Raw genomic sequence first — 20,814 nt, 5'->3', positions numbered from 1 at the left:
AGCTCTCCTACTTAATACTGTCGGACTCCTGCCCCTTTGTCACAAGGATATCTTAATCTGAAAGCTAGAAATAATAATGCCTATTCTTCAGTAATTGTAAGGATTATTAATGTATAGTGCTTAGAAATTTGTAAATGTTTAATAAGGGCTAGTTGCTTCCAATAATGTTGGTCAGCAAAGGCAAAATATTGGTGTTACAATAAAACTAGACTGAATATAAAATGTCCTTATGTTGCATATTTTCTATAAGGGGATGTGTTAGTTTACCAGGACTGTCATAACAAAATACCACAAACTGGGTGGATAACAACAACAGAAATTTATTTGTCACAGTTCTAGAGGCTAGAAGTCTGAAATCCAAGTGTCAGTAGGTTGGTTCTTTCTGGAGCCTCTGAGGGAGTAACTCACATGCATTTCCTCCTAGCTGCTGATGATTCCTGGCACTCCTTGGTGTTCCTGGCTTCTGGATACTTGTCGATCACTCTGATCTCTGCCTCCATCTTCACAGGGACTTCTTCTTTGCATATCTACCCATGACCTTCTTATAAGAGAAATATTCATTGGATTTAGGGATCTACTCAATCTTAACTAATTACATCTGAAAAGGTCCTATTTCCAAATAAGATCAGAGTCTTAGGTTACATGTGGACTTGAATTTTGGTGAGACACTATTCAATCAAACATAGTTCATCCTCTTTTATTCCAAAATTCACATCTTTCCACTTGCAAGAGTCACTCCATCCTGACATCCCTAAAACTCATTCCAGCATTAATTCTAATCCAAAATTACCAACTCAAAAAGTTCTTAATCTCATCATGTAATCTCAGCAATTAGGGAGGCAATTAGAAGCAAGACTATCGTTAAGTTTTTTGTTGCTTCCTTTGTTTGTAGAGGTCACTTTAAATTAATTATATTAAAATCTATTACTATCTGAGGACTTGGTCCCAAGCATTAGCACCTAGGTAACTCTGATGTATATTTTTTTTGTTAAAAATTGCTAAAAATTATTTGTTCCTACTCATGCTGTAATTCTATCTCCTGATAAAGTAGCTTGAGTTGCACAAGCATTAAACACTACATTTCAACTAGCTTCTGTCAAGTCTTCCCTGGATTCAGGGGCTTTCCAGGGTAAGATTGCAAAAGAATATCACGTATGCTCAGAAACAGGTCCTGGCTAGCATTGAGGTGAGTCCAGCTGCTTTGCATTTTCCTGCTGGGACTTACCTTTTTTGTATCCGCAGTTCTTTGCTTCCTGAATGAAGGTGCTCTGCCAGTATGTTCGGCATTCATCCATCAGCCTCCATATAGACACCATTGCTTTCTCTGTAGGGCACTGACACCCTGCTACACATGCAATGAAGGAGCCTCGCTTCTCTACAGACCTTAGTGTGCCTGCGCCCACTACGCACCATACAGAAGTGGAGATCTCTATTCCCTTTTGTTTTTATTTGTTATATTGTTTTTCTAAAGCAGCACTGCCCAGTGTTCCAATGCCTCCAATGCCTTACAGAGTTGTTATTGAAACAAGCTCGCTTTTTCAATTTCACTGGGGTGAAATGAGGGCTAATACTTAATAAATGCACATTTCTGGGCAGAGTTCACAAGGGTTTTTACTTGGCTGATTGTGTCCTTTGCTGTGCAGAATAATAACTTACAGAGCCCAATTAGAGTGCTTGCAACTCAGTGGATAAATGCTTGAGATGATAGACACCCCATTCTTCACGATGTGTTTCACATTGCATGTTTCAAAAAATTAATAGAACAAAAACAAGGGAAAACAAAAGGGTTTTTAGTGAAAAGTACACCTCTCTAAACCATTTAGTTAACTTTAGTGGCAAAAATTTTTGTACAGATCTTTTAAATGAAAACATATCCGTGTTTTCACACTGAAATCACAACACAAAAATCACATTCCTGAACAATCATCTTTTTAAATTTAACATAATTTGCATAGTTGTACTTATTAAGCTATGGTATGGTTTACAATAGCTACCTTTAGTATGCTTTTCACTGTATCACAATAATGAATATTTCAAATGTTTTAATTCTTTGATATTTCCAGAAAGAGCTAAAATTAATCACCTCATACATATATATTTGTCCACAATGGAAATACATCTGAAAAAATAAATTCCTAGAATTATTTGGTTGAATCTCACAGTTTAAAAATAATGATAAATATTGTCATATTGTGCTCCATGGACGCTGTACCCAAATAAACCTTACAGTAATAGCTGTTTCACCACATCTACATACTTTCTGTCTTTGCCGGTGTGTTAGGTGAAAAATAGGATTTTCATAGAGGTTTAAGATGCATTTCTGGTTATCTGATTTGCATTGAGCTTATTTCCATGTGTTTTAAAGTTTTTTTGTATCATTTGATGTGAATCTTTTTCATCCATGTTACTTTTTCAAATTTTTTTTCTCATGAATTTCTTAAGGCTTTAGGGGATTTAGAATAATAGTTTTTTGCCCATGATAAGTATTCAACATATTTTTTCATACTTTATCATTTTTCTCTTGATTTTGTAGATGTTTTCCACATCAAAGTTTTAAATGGCTTTAGACCATCAACCGTCTACAACAGACTACCAGAAAAACTTATTGATCAAGCCAACTTGAATTTAATAAACTTAATGTAGCAAGGAAAAACGCAGTCTTGATAAAATCTTAGTAGTGTCTTAAAAGGAGGAAGTAGTATATCAGTTTTATAGGTTTAAGCTTAAATGGTTTTAGTTATCAAGGTGGTAAACTGATTGGAATTGGGAAGGTTTATGACATAATGATGTGGAATTAGTGGACACAGAGCACCAAGGAAGGGTATTGAATCAATTCTTCATGAGGAAAGTGTCCTGATAGGTGAGCTGTTCATCCAGGTGAGCAAATTGTTTGCCTAGATGAATTGATTTGCAAAAATTTCCTAAAGTAAACAGAGTAGTCGTTTATTGATTTTTATTTTTAACTTTCTGTGCAAGAATTTTCTCGAGCAAAGAGTTGAATTACATTGTCAGTAGTGGTCTCAGTTCTCAATCCTAACAATTATATATATATATAACCAATATAATTATATTGATATTGGTGGTGTCAGTTCTTGTGGTTTTTGTTAAGTATTTATATCAGTCTTCCCTATTTTGAAATTATTTTTAGAAATATTTAAAAATCTAATAATTTTATAGTTTCCTCTTTCCCTTCCTCTACTTTTTCTCCTGTTTTTTCCTCCCAATTTATTTGCTTGTGCATTAGTCAGGATTCTCTGGAGGGACAGGCTAACAGGATATACATACAAATGAAAGTTTATTACGGAGAATTGACTCACAAGATCACAAGGTAAAATCCCAAGACAGGCCCTCTGCAAGTTCAGGAGCAAGGAAACCAGTGGTCGGTCAGTCCAAGTCCCAAAACCTCAGAAGTGTGGAAGCCAGGGTGCAGCCTTCAGTCTGTAGTCAAAGGTCCAGCAGCTTCAGGAAGAGGTTATTTACTTTTACTTCTCTTTGGTGAACTCTCTTATTGTACCTATTTGTAAAGAAAAGTTTATCACAAGTACATATAGATAGGGAAAAACATAGTGTACGTAGGCTTTGGTGCTATCAGTGATTTCAGGTGTCCACTAGGGATTTTGGAATGTATCCCCCACAGATAAGGGGACAATACTGTATTTATTTTTCCAACGTCTTCCTCCTCTTATGTATCTGCTTTGAGTTCCTAATTTAAATGGATATATTTTGAATGTCATTTTGTCAAAATTGTGTATCTTTTCCATAGTAGTATTTTTCTGCTCTGTCTCCTTACTTGTCATGTGTATTTCTCCCGTTATTTATTATGTACCTTATAGGATCTTTGTAGAGATTATAAGCCAAACATTTAAAAGTACTGTGAATGAAGGAAGTTCTATCTTTGCCATTATCTCTTGGTAGAAGTTTTCTATGGTTTAAAAGTGAGAACAGACAGCCAGGATGTCTTCCTCATTTATAAAGAAATTTATCATGACACAAGGTTTTAGATTTGTGTGTATGTTGAAAAATTAAATCAAGTCAAATTTTAGAAATGTACAGTCTTATTGTGAATATAAAACAATAGGATTCAAACTGGGATTTCCCAAACCAAGTGGTAAAAAGCTCACCTTACAATAGCTATGACACAGCTTATAAAGCTTAAAAAAGAAAGTGTTTTGGCCTTTTTAAAGATTGACTGTTATACATGAACATTCACATTAAGGCAAGATGAGCTGTTTAAGTTGATAGGTCTATAGCTGATCGGTTCAATTTCACTGAATAATGCTGACAAGAACATAAAGCTTATGTCTTCTTGGTTTATGATTAGAGGTAGGATTTCAGGAAAATCAGGATAATTTAAGTTTTCCATAGTGCCCATCGTATGCAAAAAAAAAAAAAAAAAAATGTTCAAACACTATGGCATGATAGACATAGGTATCTATCTGCTCATCCAGCTTGCCTGCTTCGAGCCTGTAGTGCAGTCGTACCTAAGGTCTCAAGTCTTTTCCAAAATACTGTGTGCCATAGTTAAACTAAAACAGCTCACAACATGCCTACCCCTTTCTGTACACATGCTGTATAATTTCCTTCCCTTGAGTATGAGTTGCCCTGACTCAATCAGGTGAGTCCTTTTGAAAGAGGATGCGAAGGACATAAAAGAAGTCTGAGATACTCAAAGCTGCACAGATGCCCTCTTGGCCACAGAAGGCTTCAATCCTAGAACCACAGGGCACTGAATTCATTAAACTATCTGAATAATTTTGGAAACAGATGCTAAACTCTAGATAAGAACACCAGCCAGGCTGGTGTGTGTAAACACACAGTGAAAAACATACTTTTCAGTTTCCAATACTGTGGGAATATCTGCAAATTATTAAGATGCAATAAAAGAATATCTATAAAATAACTTGTTGCAAGACGAATTTTGCCAACTGAAATTGAAAAAATAAAAATACTATAAATGTCATGTTCATAGAGATGTATAGCTGATGTTTGTAAAATTGAAACAACAAATACATACCAGGACCTGGTTTTTGTTATCACAATATTAATATTTTGTTTCAAATTATAAAAAGTAGTGAATTTATTCATTCAGTGAATATTTGTTGAAAAACTACATATGCCAGACTTAATTATAGGTACTGAACAAACATTTAAAAATTCTTGTTCTCATTGAGTTTATATTCTAGTGAGGGAAGAAAAGCAACAACAAATATAAGAAACCCACAAAAATAAATAAACCCCCAACAACCAGAGAGAATATTCCTGTTCCTCAAGACAGGCACATTGTGTTTTTCTTGGCACTTTGCTATGCAAACAATATCTGACTTAGAACTTCATTTCAAGGTCACCTAGAGTAGATATTACAGTTACTATGAATAGGTTTGCATTCTACATCTAGGTTCAAAGCTTGTGTCACAAAAGCAGAGTGAAATTAAAGCTATTCTTCAGGTGATTAAGATCTTGTGCTCTAACCCTAATTCAATCAAAGCTTCCAAACCATTTTCAGCCACCACACCATTCATATTCACAAAACAGTTCTGAAAGTAAGTTCTTTCAATAGAATTTAATGATTCTCAACTAGGAGTGGATAGACATCATCTCAATGTGGGCAGAATAGGTGGAGGAGAAAAAGGACCTAGAATTTCCGGGGAGGTTTAGATAGAGGAAATACTTTTTTTCCATTCTTCATCTGATGTCCCATTTTCACAGTTAAAAGTCAATAATTTGAAATAACCAGCATATCTATCTATCTCATTATTTAAGAATATCTACATAAATACCACAATAATAGCATTTAATAATAGTGTTTACTATGTTTCAGACACTGTTCTAAATAGATTTAATCCTCAAACCAACACCTGATTAGATAACCAAGGAATGCCCTTTATTTCTTTTTCTTGCCTGATTGCTCTGGCTAAAACTTCCAAAACTAGATTGAATAGGAATGGTAAGAGAGGGCGCCCTTGTCTAGTGCCAGTTTTCAAAGGGAATGCTTTCAGTTTTTGCCCATTCAGTATGATATTGGCTGTGGGTTTGTCATAAATAGTTCTTATTATTTTGAGATACATTCCATCAATACCTAGTTTATTGAGAGTTTTTATCATAAAGGCTGTTGAATTTTGGCAAAGGCCTTTCTGTATCTATTGAGATAATCATGTAGTTTTGTCTTTTGTTCTGTTTATGTGATGGATTACATTTATAGTTTTGTGTATGTTGAACCAGCCTAGTATCCCCGGGATGAAGCCCACTTGATTGTGGTGGATAAGTTTTTGATGTGCTGTTGTGTTGGCTTTGCCAGTATTTTATTGAAGATATTTGCATTGATATTCATTAGGAAAAGAGGGAGTCAAATTGTCTCTATTTGCAGAGAAAATGATTATATATTTAGAAGACCATATAGTCTCAGCCCCAAATCTCCTTAAGATGCTAAGCAACTTCAGCAAAGTCTCGGGATACAAAATCAATGTGAAAAAATCACAATAATTCCTATACACCAATAACAGACAGAGAGCCAAATCATGAGCGAACTCCCACTCGCAATTGCTACAAAGAAAATAAAATACCTAGGAATACAACGAACAAAGGATATGAAGGACCTCTTCAAGGAGAACTACAAACCACTGCTCAAGGAAATAAGAGAGGGCACAAACAGATGGAAAAACATTCCATACTCATGGTTAGGAAGAATCAGTATCATGAAAATGACCATACTGCCTAAAGTAATTTATAGATTCAATGCTATCTCCATCAAGCTACCATCGACCTTCTTCACAGAACTGGAAAAAAACACTTTAAACTTCATATGGACCCAAAAGGAGCCGTGTAGTCAAGGCAATCCTAAGCAAAAAGAACAAAGCTGGAGGCATCACACTACCTGACTTCAAACTATACTACAAGGCTACAGTAATGAACATAGCATGGTACTGGTGCCAAAACAGAAATATAGACCAATTGCACAGAACAGAGGCCTTGGAAGTAATGCCACATATCTACAACTATCTGATCTTTGACCAACCTGACTAAAGCAAGCAATGAGGAAAGGATTCCCTGTTTAATAAATGGAGTTGGGAAAACTGGCTAATCATGTGCAGAAAGCTGAAAATTGACCCTTTTCTTACACCTTAAACTAAAATTAACTCCAGATGGATTAAAGATTTAAACATAAGACCTAACACCATGAAAACCCTAGAAGAAAACCTAGGCAATACCATTCAGGACATAGGCATAGGCAAGGACTTCACGACTAAAACACCAAATGCAATGGCAAAAAAGTCAAAATAGTCAAATGGGATCTAATTAAACTCCAGAGCTTCTGCTCAGCAAAAGAAACAATCATTAGAGTGAACCAGCAACCAACAGAATGAGAAAAAATTTTTGCAATCTACCCATCTGACAAAGGGCTAATATCCAGAATCTACAAAGAACTAAAACAGATTTACACAAATAAAACAAACAACCCCATCAAAAATTGGACAAAGGATATGAACAGATACTTTTCAAAAGAAGACATTTATTCAGCCAACAAACATATTAAAAAATACTTATCATCAATGGTCATTAGAGAAATGCAAATCAAAACCACATTGAGATACCATCTCACACCAGTTAGAATGTCAATCATTAAAAAATCTGGAGACAACAGATGTTGGAGAGGATGTGGAGAAAGAGGAATGCTTTTATACTGTTGGTGGGAATATAAATTAGTTCCACTATTTTGGAAGACAGTGTGGCAATTCCTCAAGGATCTAGACATAGAAATAGCATTTGACCCAGCAATCCCATTACTGGGTATATACCCACAGGATTACAAATCATTCTATTATAAAGACATATACACATGTATGTTCATTACAGCACTATTTATAATAGCAAAGACCTGGAACCAACCTAAATGACCATCGATGATAGACTGGACAAGGAAAATGTGGCACATATACACCATGGAATACTATGCAACCATAAAAAATGATGAGTTTGTGTCCTTTGTAGGGATGTGGATGAATCTGGAAACCATCATTCTCAGCAAACTGACACAAGAACAGAAAACCAAACATTGCCTGTTCTCACTCATAGGTGGGTGTTGAACAATGAGAACACATGGACACAGGGAGGGGAACATCACACACTGGGATCTGTTGGGGGGTATGGGACTAGGGTAGGGATAGCAGGGTGTGGAGTGATTGGGGCACATACCTAATGTAGGTGATGGGTGGATGAATGCAGCAAACCACTATGCCATGTGAATACCTATGTAGCAATCCTGCAAGATCTGCACACGTACCCGAGAACTTAAAGTATAATAATAAATATATATAAAGCCAAAGGCATGGAGAAGTTAAGTGACTTATCTTAGGTCCTACAGCTCATAAGTGCTCAGATTCAAAATAAGGCATAAATACCAGAGACTTTGATACTACTCTACAAAAAACACCACACTATATATAACCATAGCTAAAATATACTGTTATTCAATTGTTCATGGATGAAAAATTAAATATATAGTTTATTTCTTTTTGGCATGATCAAAAACCTATTGTTGAATCTTTCTGATTATTTTAAAAAGAGATAGAGTAAATATGAATTTAGCAAGACCCTGAAGTTCGAAAAGCTCTATCTAGTAGCAGTGAGCTGTGTCCATACTTCTGAGTTTACTGAAATCTTTCAAGAAGTCTTGTATCAAACTGGGTTCTCATCCTTGAAGTGGCAACCCTTGTTCAGCACAATCTTATGAGGATCTGGATCTGAAAGGCTGTTAGTTCTGGAAAATACCAATCACCACAATAAAAACAATACTGAGAGTATTATTCCTTTCCTCTTTTGTTTCTTGACTTGCATCAATGTGCATCTGGGAAACATAATGATGGAATTCTTAGGTCCTGTTCTATGTTATTGTGGAAGTTACTGGAGCTTAGTGTAACAGTTTCCTTGTCTATAAAAGCCAGATAGGCTGGGCATGGTGGCCCATGCCTATATTCCCAGCATTTTGGGAGGCCGAGATGGGCGGATCACAAGGTCAAGAGTTTGAGACCAGCCTACCAACATGGTGAAACCCTTTCTCTACTGAAAATAAAAAAATTAGCCAGGCGTGGTGGGTGCCTGCAATCCCAGCTACTCAGGAGGCTGAGGCAGGAGAATTGCTTCAGCTGGGAGGCGGAGGTTTCAGTGAGCTGAGATAGTGCCACTGCCCTCCAGCCTGGGTGACAGAGCAAGTCTCTGGCTCAAAAAAAAAAAAAAAAAAAAAAAAGCCGTATAAGAGTAAGTGAGAAATAAATGATAAACTATGAATGTGAAAACATTTGTCACAGTACCTAGAATATACAAATGATAAATAAATGGTACATATCAGTTTTATTAATCTAAATGTTTATCAGAAATAGGTTTTTTCTTGCTAAATTATTATATTGAGTACTCCTTAGTAGAAAATCCTTATATTGAGATTAAATACTTATTACTTCAGTTTTTTTATCTTCTCTGTTTTATTTATGTGACCAAACTTTTACATAACACATACTAGTGTGTACATATACACACATTCACACCCTTGCACGTGAACACACATATATCCTTTCTCTCTCTCTCACACACACACACACTCTCTCTCTCTCTCTCTCAATATGCAGGTGGATATATTTTGATATAGCTTGCCTTTCTCTATGTTTGATTATTATGATGCTTTTTCCCAGGTCCTAGAAATAGATAATGGGTTTTTTCCCCTTTCCTACTGAAATTTGACTGTATTTCAACGTTTTCTTTCTGAACAAAACTCTCCTCTCTACTTTCAAAGTTGTTAGCTACCAAATCTGACGAAAATGTCCCTGTTAATAGTGTGATGGCAAAGTATTTTAGCACCTATTTCTGGATCCAGATAATACATAACAGTTCCAAATAATACATAGCATGTTCTTGGTAGCTTCCTGAAGACAATCATTTTATGTCCACTGTACGTCCCTAAAGAGCTATTTCAATGGTGAGAATTTAAAGCGAGCAAAAAAGAAAATTATAACAAAGGAGGATGAAAAGGATGATTTGTATAGGTTGCTAAGATTCTCCAATTTTATTCTTATCATTTCTTTCATTTTAGCAATAATCACACTTTACATTAATTTAACAAAGTTACTTCCCTCACCCCAGGTATTGCCAATATAATTACGATTTTGGATTTTTAAGCAGAAAATAACTAACATTTTAAGCACAAAAAGAAAACATGTAATTAGCATTTATTATGTACCCATTTAAATGTTTATTTTTTGAGAAAATATCTTTTGAAAACTGCAAGATATGATAAATCACTCAAGTACAACGTATGCCCTGTGGATGAGTACACAGTCCAATTGAAAAAATAAAACCAAAACAATGAGATTATTGATTTCTATAGGCAAGTATTAAATTATTAGACTCACATTACAAGGACTCTGGATAGCTCTCAGTACCTTAACTTTGACATTTCCAGCTGCAAATGCCATTGCATGCTATATAGACCTTTTTACCTGTATCCTACATTTCTGCTATTCTGTGTTCTCTCAAGTGTCTTGCCTTTCTGCAATTATTTTTCTAACACTAACTTGTTAGTTAAAACAACGCCTAAATTCTACCTCACCTATTTGAAATTTTTTTTCTGATTTCTATGGTATTTTCAATCAAATCTCAAAAATTCACTAGTTCTCCTTTATTACTAGGTATTTTATATATTAGTCTTGCTTCTTCAAATAGAGGCGAGCTCTTTGAATGAAGGAATCTGATCTCTAGTTTGTGAAATGTAATTAAGAATGTTTTAGCAAGTGTTCATACAACAAAATTTTGATAAACACATTAATTGAAGAGAAGAGAGTAACAAGCAACATTTATTTCAGCATCCATCCTTTTTCTAATGACCATTAAGCTTTAATTAACTTTGAGTCAACATGCTTCAACTACTTTTTTTCTGCTACTTATGCCTGATTAGAAAATAAAATATTTATCATCGTATTACCCCAAATTTACTAAAAACACTAAGGCTAGATACATTGTGTTCCTATGAATTATTCTTAAAGTCATATTACATTGTTTTTGACTAAATGATACAGAATATATATAGCTTGAAGAATATGACTATAAATAAAAGTGACTCACAACCACGAGAATAAACATCACTCAGTAGATAACCAAGTGGTACCCTACTACCCACAGTTAATACTAATGGTCACGAAGCAACATTCATGTATCACACTTCAACGGAAATGATTGCAATTAGAATAACATGCAATTTAGTTGGCTCTGATCTCATGATGACCATGACTGGCTAAATTTCAACAGATTTCAGTGTGTAGTCTTGGACAAAGGTTGACACCACCCACATTTTTACATGTAGCTAGAATATGTTCATGATGTATAATATTTTCATTTTACGGCTTTTATCCCACAAATGATATTTTAATAGAGGATTGTTCCATTAGTAAACAGACTAGTCTTGCTGACACATCTTTCCTTTTAAAATGTTAGAATTTGGCTGAATTCTAACAAAATCATTTTGAATGCAAAGGGATGGCTTTCAAGCCAGATGGTTTATCTAATAGGAATGTTTTCTGATTAGAGAAACAGCAGTAGACTCATGATCACAGCAGGTGCCAAACTGGTTCTGTAGTTTACATGAATTTGCAACTGAACAAGTCATGAACTAAAGGGAATCTATTTTGAAATGTGCCACAGTCTATTCTGAGAAGAAGGGGAGTGTAAAAGATGGTACTGTATTAGAGAGGGTTCATAGGGCATTTCTTCATATGAATGTGTTCATTATTGCATTTGTGATGAAATTTATTTGTATACTAAATTTCCTGAGTATGTTGTAGAGAAGATTAATAAAACTTCAAAATCATAAAAGCTTACAGAGAATTTTATGATGGGATAATAATCTAAAGTGATATTTTGGGGGGTCAAAATAATTTGGAATCTGTTAATTGGAAAAAAAATGTATCATTGTTTTTCCTTCCTGTTTTCCTTATTCCTTGTACCTGTACTCTGCTTTTGTTTCAATAAACAATTTTTATATGTACTGATAATTAGGAAAACAGAATATTATTGGTATGATAGGCCCAGTCATGTCTGAATATGCATAAAAGGAAACTTCCCGGGCACTGCAGAGTTGGCAACCCCACACAGATTCCTGAGTAAGGGACTGTTGTCTTTGAATACAGTACAAGTTGCTTCTGGGTACTGAGATGACTATTGGCACAAAAGAAAGTGAGCCCATAGCTTCACACTGAGAATCAGTAGCTTCCCATTCTTCATAGTCCGTCAATACCAACAAGCTTTGATGTACCTTAATGACAAACAAAAGGAAAAGCATGTAGTCTAGGATAATAGATGTATAGCTCTCTATGATAGTTAATACTGTCAACGTGATTAGATTGAAGGATACAAAGTATTGATCCTGGGTGTGTCTGTGAGCGTGTTGCCAAAGGAGATTAACATTTGAGTCAGTGGGCTGGGAAAGGCAGACCCACCCTTAATTTAGATGGGCACAATCTAATCAGCTGCCAGCAAGACTAGAATATAAGCAGGCAGAAAAAAGTGAAAAGAGAGACTGGCCTAGCCTTCCAGCCTACATCTTTCTCCCATGCTGGATACTTCCTGCCCTTCCTTGAACATCAGACTCCAAGTTCTTCAGTTTTGGAACTTGACCTGCTCTCCTTGTTCCTCAGCCTGCAAACAGACTATTGTGGGACCTTGTGATCCTGTAAGTTAATGCTTAATAAACTCCCATATATATATTCCATTAGTTCTGTCCCTCTGGAGAACCCTGACTGATATAGGTTTTGGTAACAGAAGTGGTTCTAGAGGAACAGAATATTAAGAATAGAGTTCTTTTATTGGTTTGGAGTTTTCTGGAGTTGGCTTCTTAACATGATTAAACACAAAAATGCTAAAGACTCTACTTCTAATAGTATGGAGACCACTGATAGTCTTGTCGTGAACTGCTTAGAGAGTTATACAAAATAAATGCATTTGACACTCCTGATTCATCGCTCATGAGAGACAAGGACTTTAGTGACTCTATACACAATACCTTTGACCATATGTGGATAATGAAGGAACATAGTAAAGTTGGTTGGTTTTTCCTAAGTTCAGTGGACAAAGTGCTGAAAGAAAATTATAAACTCAGGGATTCTATCTCCTGGCTTCGGAAGCAGATACTGAGCCTCAAATCTGCTAAGATTGCCCTGAGTGAGAGTTTTATCTTCTGTGGTGAAAGAGCTGAAATTGTGGAAAAATAGACACAAGCTCTTAACATGTGAGTGGCTGACCTGCAACAAAATGTGCATGCACAGCCTCACCAGGGGTCTACTGTAAATGGGAGGGCATTGATTAGAAAAGAATGAGACCCTGTAACTTGGAATGCAGACATGTGGGAAATATCTCATATATAATATATATATGATAATATATTACGTATATTCTAATGATATATATATTCTGATATTCTTTATACATGTATTATATATAAAGGGGAGTTTATTAAGTATTAACTCTCATGATCACGAACCTTCATGATAGCCTGTCTGCAGGCTGAGGAGCAAGGAGAACCAGTCCACGTTCCAAAACTGAAGAACTTGGAGTCCAATGTTCAAGGGCAGGAGGCATCCAGCACGGGAGAAAGACGTCGACTGGAGGATAGGCCAGTCTTTCTTTTCACATTTTCGGCCTGCTTATGTTCTAGCCATGCTGGCAGCTGATTAGATGGTGCCCACCCAGATAAAGGGTGGGTCTGTCTTTCCCGGTCCACTGACTCAAATGTTCGTCTCCTTTGGCAACACAGTTACAGACACATCTGGGACCAATATTTTGTATCCTTCAATCCAATCAAGTTGACACTCAGCGTTAACCATCACAGGTTAGTTCTGTTCCTCTAGGGAATCCTGACTGATTCACCCCCTACCTACTTTCTTATCTTATTTACATTACTCACTGACTTTCTTTTTTATATCAGCTACTCTGTTTATTTACTGCTTTGGAAGAAATCTAAAGTGAAAGTAACCTAGAATTAAGTCCAAGCATCCTTCTCACTCACTGTCACCCCAGGCAAATTTCATGGCCTGCTCTAGAACAGTTGGTTAGACTGTTGGTACCTGGAACATGTTCAAATCAGAGATGCACCCCCTAGAAAGATAATTTTGAAATTTTTTGGTAGTTCAAAATGCAAATGAAACTAGATTTCTATAGTGATATAAATGCAGTTATCTAAATCCTCTCCAAATGTGTTCAGTAAGCATCAAAATATGTCTAAATGTAAGTAAAAACTTGAGGTCTCATTTTTGAAGAAATATAATGATTTGGGCCATTTTTCCATACATGGATTTGTCATTATAGGAACCAGAACTTTCTATGATTCATTATTACAAGTATCTTTACTAAGTAAATTCCTATGCCTTATATCATTTCCTCTAACTAATCAAACTTCTTCAGAATTTTTCAAGTATTAATTTTGTTTTAGACAATTTTTCTGGTAGTTATTAATACAAATACTTAAAGCCCTATAATGCCTAACCATTTGATGTAGTAAATTTTGGAAATTATTTAGGTTAGCTATAAGTTTTTATGGCATATTATACATTTATCTTCTATATTCTGTTTAATTCCTTCTTAATTCACATTATGCAGAATAGAGCATTAATGCACTTATTTCATTAAAATTATGAGATTGCTTACAGGAGTGTGAAATAGGGAACCTGGGTTGAACTTTCTGCTTAAGTTATAACAGTCTATAATGAAAGCTCTTCCAGCATTGAGCAATGTTAAGCATCATTCATCCTTGCCTAAATGACCATTAACCTGCTCTTCTTTAACTTTTAAAATATTTCTACCTTTGTTCTGTGTCAGTGTTTTGTAACCAGAATAGAAGTAAGACAATGTATACAGATAATCTGGAAGTTCTCAATGAGAACAGTTAAATTTCCCTCTCCATCTAAACAATATTGCTTATGTGTGTGTGCGCGCGCGCGTGTGCACGTGCACACTTGTGTATGCGTGTGTGTAAATGCATACATATGAGCTCATGTCAGATAACCTGAGTGGTCATTATAAACAAGAACTTCCATGAGATTCTGGTTCTCACACTGTGCATCAGTTTGAAAATGAATTGTTAAAGAACTTCAGTTATATGATCTTTCTTCATTCATGATGTGCCCACTTGCTGGAAATAGATCGTTGGTGCCACAAAGAAAAATTAGTACTGAGACAAAGGATTTTTTGGCAAAGTAATTTTTACTTTTTGAACTACAGGAAGCATACCCTTGCTAGCCATTTTGCCACAGGAGTACAACGAACAAAGGAAAACAGACGTATTTATTTTTTGCGCACTTGGTGTTGTTTTTACTACTGTGTTTGATTTTTGTTCACTGGAGCCAGACTTTACAATTTAAACTAAAACCCGATTGGCTAATAACTTAAAATTTTTTTAAACAGGTAAAAGAAAAGAAGAGCTGGGACATCCCTGTGAGCACGTTTAGCACAAATATTTTGGTTAAAGTACAAGGACATAGAACGTACTACGTGCCTGTAAGCACGTCATGTTAAACAGCTACATAGGATAGGGCCTAACGAAGTTATTAGCACACTTACTCTTTAACAAGAAAGGAAACTTTAAAAAGGAACTTTCCTGCTTCTCACATCACTTAAGTCAAATCCAAATAATTCAACATTTTCTGTTCCGAGGGAGGTTTCATGGAAATCTGAACGCAGAAAAATGTAGAGAGAACTCAGTGATCACATAGAGTGCAGTAGGAGCCATGTATCAAACTCAAAAGACTAGTCCCATCAGTCAGCGCCATTTTTATGCCTCAAGTACAGAGTCAGTTTGTGCAAAATAGCATCAACATTTAATTTATTTAATGTTAATTTTACATGTGTAATACTTCAAATATGTTTTGGGACAAACTAAGCTATAAAGAGTGTATACCTTAGACATGTATTTATTTGCATTTAAGAAACTATACAATAAAAGTAATTTAAGTCATTACTGGTGGTCGAGGAGAATACTTTGTATTCTTCCAAGGGAATATTTATATTTCTCAAGCCTGAGAAACACTCCTATAGTCTATCTGTATTCTCTGTGATTTCTGGGTTTGTTACAGTGATGGAGCAAGACACAGGATCTATTTGTTCCATTCAGGAGTCAGCAAATATTTTTGTAAAAGGCCAAATAGTAAATATTTGGGGCTATGCAAATCAGAACCTCTGTTGCAACTACTCATATCCAGCAAAAATGCAGCACAGACAATAAACAAATGAATGGGCATGCTGGTGTTCTAATAAGATTGCATTTACAAAAACCAGTACTGCACCAGATTGGATCTGTGAAGTATACTCTGTTGATCCCTAAAACTAGCTGAGTGAAGTGTCAGGAAATGCACTAATAAAATATTTCAAAAGTCACCAAATACCCCAGCTTCTACAAAGGGTATCCCAGTACTGCTAACATAATATTCCAAAAGTAAACAAGCACAAAACTATCCAGTTTTTTCTTACTTTAACTTAGAAATGGCTGATTATTTTAAAAGGTGAATAAAATCTACCAGAAGTAACAGATAATATTCTCAACACATAGAAATGATAAATAGTCTAGATGACGGATATCTATACATGCATACAGTCCATGAATGTAACACAATATCACATGTACTCCATAAATATCTACAAATATTGTCAGTGAAAAAAATTTTAAAATAAACATTTTATACACATCAAAAAATTAAGTGACACAAATTAGCCGCCTTATTAAATAGTTAAAAATAAACATTCACCACTCCTAAAGCCAGCATTTCATTTTTCTCCTTTAAACATAAATTTTCAGATACATTTATCATTATAGTCTTTATGAATGTGGCTACTTTTCTGGGAAAAAACCAATATGCTAAGATAACACATTTTAGTAATGAGAGCAAATCACGTTTCTGATGTCAGCATGAATGTGTCTAATGCATTCTAAGTACCCTGGTTCTGAACCATAAGCTTCACATCTTTTGAGCAATGATTACCTTTAGAATGAATAAATATAACATTTCAGTTACTTTCTTTTCTTGCCAACTCAAAGGTATTAATTGAAAAGCAATACAGAAAACCAAATAAAGCACATACTATTTTTTTAAAAAAGGTTTTATATTAAATACGATTACTTGATACATTGTGAAAACCAGATAAATTCAATTCTTTCAGCAAAACAGCAATTCTTTCTACTTAAAGTACATTGACAGAATTGTGAGGAATTTCTGATGTTTAAAGAACCCTAATGAATGACATGTTATTACTATGTAAGCAATTTTACAACGAAGCTAATTTGTTGTATCTAATGGTGTACATGATCATGTTTTATTTTGTTTGTAAAATAGACATAAAGTAGTGGATCATTTTTATCAATGTCTAATGGTTATTACTTCCACTCAGTTAAATTTTGATGTTTAGCTTTCCATTTTATTTTTCAAATTCTTTATACAGGACTGTAACTTTCTAATTTGCCATACTCATTTTCTTCTTTACTTTCCCTACTGATATAATTTGGCTGTGTCTCCACCCAAGTCTCTTTTTGAATTGTAGTTCCCAAAGTCTCCACGTGTCATGGGAGGGGCCTGGTGGGAGGTAATTGAATCACAGGACGGTTTCCCCCATGCTGTTCTTATGACAGTGAGTGAATTCTGTCTAGTTCTGATGGTTTTATAAGCATCTGGCCTTTACCCTGCTGGCACTCATTGTCTCTCCTGCTGCCCTGTGAAGAGGTGACTTTCAGGATGATCCTAGGTGTCCCGTGACCTCCCCAGTCATTTGGAACTCTGAATCAATTAATCCTCTTTTCTTTATAAGTTACTTAGTCTTGAGTATGTCTTCATAGCAGCATGAGAATAGACTAATACACCTACCGTTACCTTATTATGTTTATACTTTTATTTTTTTCACTGGTTAAATTATTTTTTATTTATGTCATTGGCAAATATTCATTAATTATTTTACATTAAATTAGCCATTAAAGGTATTTTGACTTCATAACATGCTTGGCATTTTACACTTGATGCTTACATAAAAAGCAGTCATGTACAGAGTGATAAATAATAACAGCAAGAACATCTAGCCTTATTGGGGCAGGGCATGGGGGATGTCAGGCTTTTATTTTCACTAGCTATAATTTCAAGTAAGTAATCTTAAAAGAAGTAAATGCTCATTGAAAATACTCAATAATATGAAAGTATTAATATATAAGTGAAAAGTACATTTTTCATACCTGTCTCCAAGCTCTTACACACTAGTTGTAATCTGTCAACACATCGACATATTCAATTTATATTCTGCACATGCAAGTGCAAGTGTTTATATATGTATCTGTGTCTATATACATGTATAAAAGTACATAACAATATATTCCTCTTTACAAAATGAAATCTGACTGTGTATATCGCTCTTCATTATTTTTTTCCCCACTCATCAATCACAGTAGTGTGGGCATCTTTGTACAAAAGTACATCTCATTATTACATGAGCCAGCTACTCCAAATTGAAGATATCTTTCTTCTGGGTTTTAGAGCCAGTCTTTCTGGTTTTTCTCATAGGCCAGGGTTCCACTGGAAATATCCAAATTGAAAATATCTACCCTTTATTAAATTATCCCCCTATTGGCGAAATATAAGGCATCTGCATTTTTTTCCTAAAAATGATAAAATACTGAACAGCTATGTGAGGGAGTTTATATAGCTTTGAATTTTGCAAGCAGAATTTTTGAGTCACAATGTTTGCACGTTCACATGTTGGCTGATAGGGGAAAGTATTTTATCTTCCAATTTGCTTTCCACCAACTGTATATATTTTACCACACTGCCACATTCACTAGTTTTGAATTATATTTATTTCAAATCAAATACATAACCGAATCACTAATGTAGTTTCACATTTTTACATGATTCTTGCTCTTATTTATTTCTTCCTCTATGGATTACCTTCATTTCCTTTGTCTATTGCTCTGGCATATTGTTTAGATATTTTTCTGATTGATTTAATGTTGTTAATATATGTTGACCATTAAGCCATAGTTTACTATGTTGGTTTTCTTTTTGCAACTAAATTGTGGCTATAGTTAGCCATAAATCACTTTTAAAATAATTATATGCAGTTTTATTTGTCATTGTTTTGTTTCCAAACCACATATCTTGAACAGGAACAAGTCTCCCAAGAAAATAAAAACATTTTATTTAATTATATATTTTATTTTAATATGTTATATGTAATCATTGAGACCTATTTAATGAGTTGCGTACATTTCTTTTTTTCACTCTTCTTTTTCTTTTGTATTTGTTATCACTAGCTAAACCACAATGATTAGAGTTGTATTGGATGTATAAATTTATTTGACACACACCTGGCATGCTTTTGTTTTTGTATGTTTTATTTAGTTCTTCAGTAAAGGTTTGTATTTTTCACTGAAAATGTTAACTATTTTATATTTGGAATATATACACAAATTTTGTAGTTGTTTTCTCATGAAGGAATTTTTTTTCTTAATATTGCCTTACTAAGAATCCAAAGAAAACTATGTGAATGTGTGAGAACTTCAACTATTTCTAATAATAGTTTATTTGAATATCATATATTTTCTATGAATCAATCAAATCTACCATTTGCCAATGGTAGGGTTTTTTTACTCCTTTATTTTAAATCTAGAGCTACTGATTGTATGACATTTCCAATATACTTGATTAATTCTGGCATTTTTAAGTATTTTTAATAAAATTTCAAAATTCATTTACATTTTCAAATATTTAGAATAAAATTCATGAGAAAGCAATTTTAAAATAAACTCTGATTCTTTGGGGATGTTCCTTTTTAAGTACTAATTGATTCTTTCTCTTTGTTTTTAATTAGAATTATCTGATGTATTTCTCAATTATGTATGAAGTATACTTTATTTTGTTTCAATTTCAATTTTATTTTCTTTTAGAATATTACTATAACTAAATGCAAGGCTTATTTGCATTTCACCAATTTTTCCATCAATGTCCTCTCACTGACTTAAGATTTAATCTAGGCTACATCATTGCATATAATTGTTCCATTTCCACAATGTCCTAATATCTGATTGTTTATCTCTTCTTTCTAGTTTTCATGACCTTAAAAGTCTTGAGGCATACTGGGCAGGTGTCCTGTTGAAGGTCCGCAGTGGATTAATGTTGTTTTTTCTCCAGGTTAGACCAGAATTATCAGCCATTTGAAATAATACCACAGAGGGTAGTGCCTTTCTTATTACATCATACCAGGGAGGTAACGATGCCCACATGGAATCTGTGATGTTAACTTCCGTCATTTGGTCAAGGTAGAATGTACCAAGTTTCTTGCGCTAAAAAATGCACTTTGTTTTTTTTTTTTTTTTTTCACTGCACTATTTTTTGAAAGATATCAGCAAATCTAGCCCAATGTCAATGGGGAGGTGTAAAGAAAGGACAAGAATTAATCTCCAACTCCTGGGAGCATAGTATCTCCATATGTGACTTGCAATTCTCTTCTTTTTTATTAAAATAATTGGTTTTAAAATATTTATTGATTTATTTATCTTTGATTGACTGTTAACTTCACGAAATATCTCCATAAATATTGATCAAGACAGCTAAGATTGTTGGATCTACTGTAGGAAGAAAAACTATCACCTTGATAGAGAACAAGTATAATATCACAAGGAGAAGTCAGAGGGAAAGGGAGATGTTTATTAGAATCTTATACCTTCACTGAGTAATTTTAAAGCTAGTCTTGACAAGAGAGCAATTGGTGGATATTTAACAGGGTCTAGGAAGTAAATTCTGGATTGATGGG

General features: G+C 34.5%; 1 long non-coding RNA gene across 1 annotated transcript in view; it reads right to left on the bottom strand.

Moving 5' to 3' along the window:
- Positions 1 to 3,278: 3,278 nt before the first annotated feature.
- LOC105713608 (uncharacterized) overlaps positions 3,279 to 20,814 on the bottom strand; it is a 77,305-nt gene continuing 59,769 nt past the window's right edge. The window contains exon 3 of the long non-coding RNA XR_010343490.1: positions 3,279 to 3,514. This is a non-coding gene — a long non-coding RNA (uncharacterized LOC105713608). The remainder of the gene's footprint in view (positions 3,515 to 20,814) is intronic.

The sequence above is a fragment of the Aotus nancymaae genome, unplaced genomic scaffold (assembly GCF_030222135.1).
Source record: "Aotus nancymaae isolate 86718 unplaced genomic scaffold, 86718_ANA_hifiasm-v0.15.2.pri h1tg000019l, whole genome shotgun sequence".
NCBI lineage: Eukaryota > Metazoa > Chordata > Mammalia > Primates > Aotidae > Aotus > Aotus nancymaae.
Note: the sequence above shows the minus strand (reverse complement) of the source record. Positions and strands in the feature narration are given on the sequence as shown.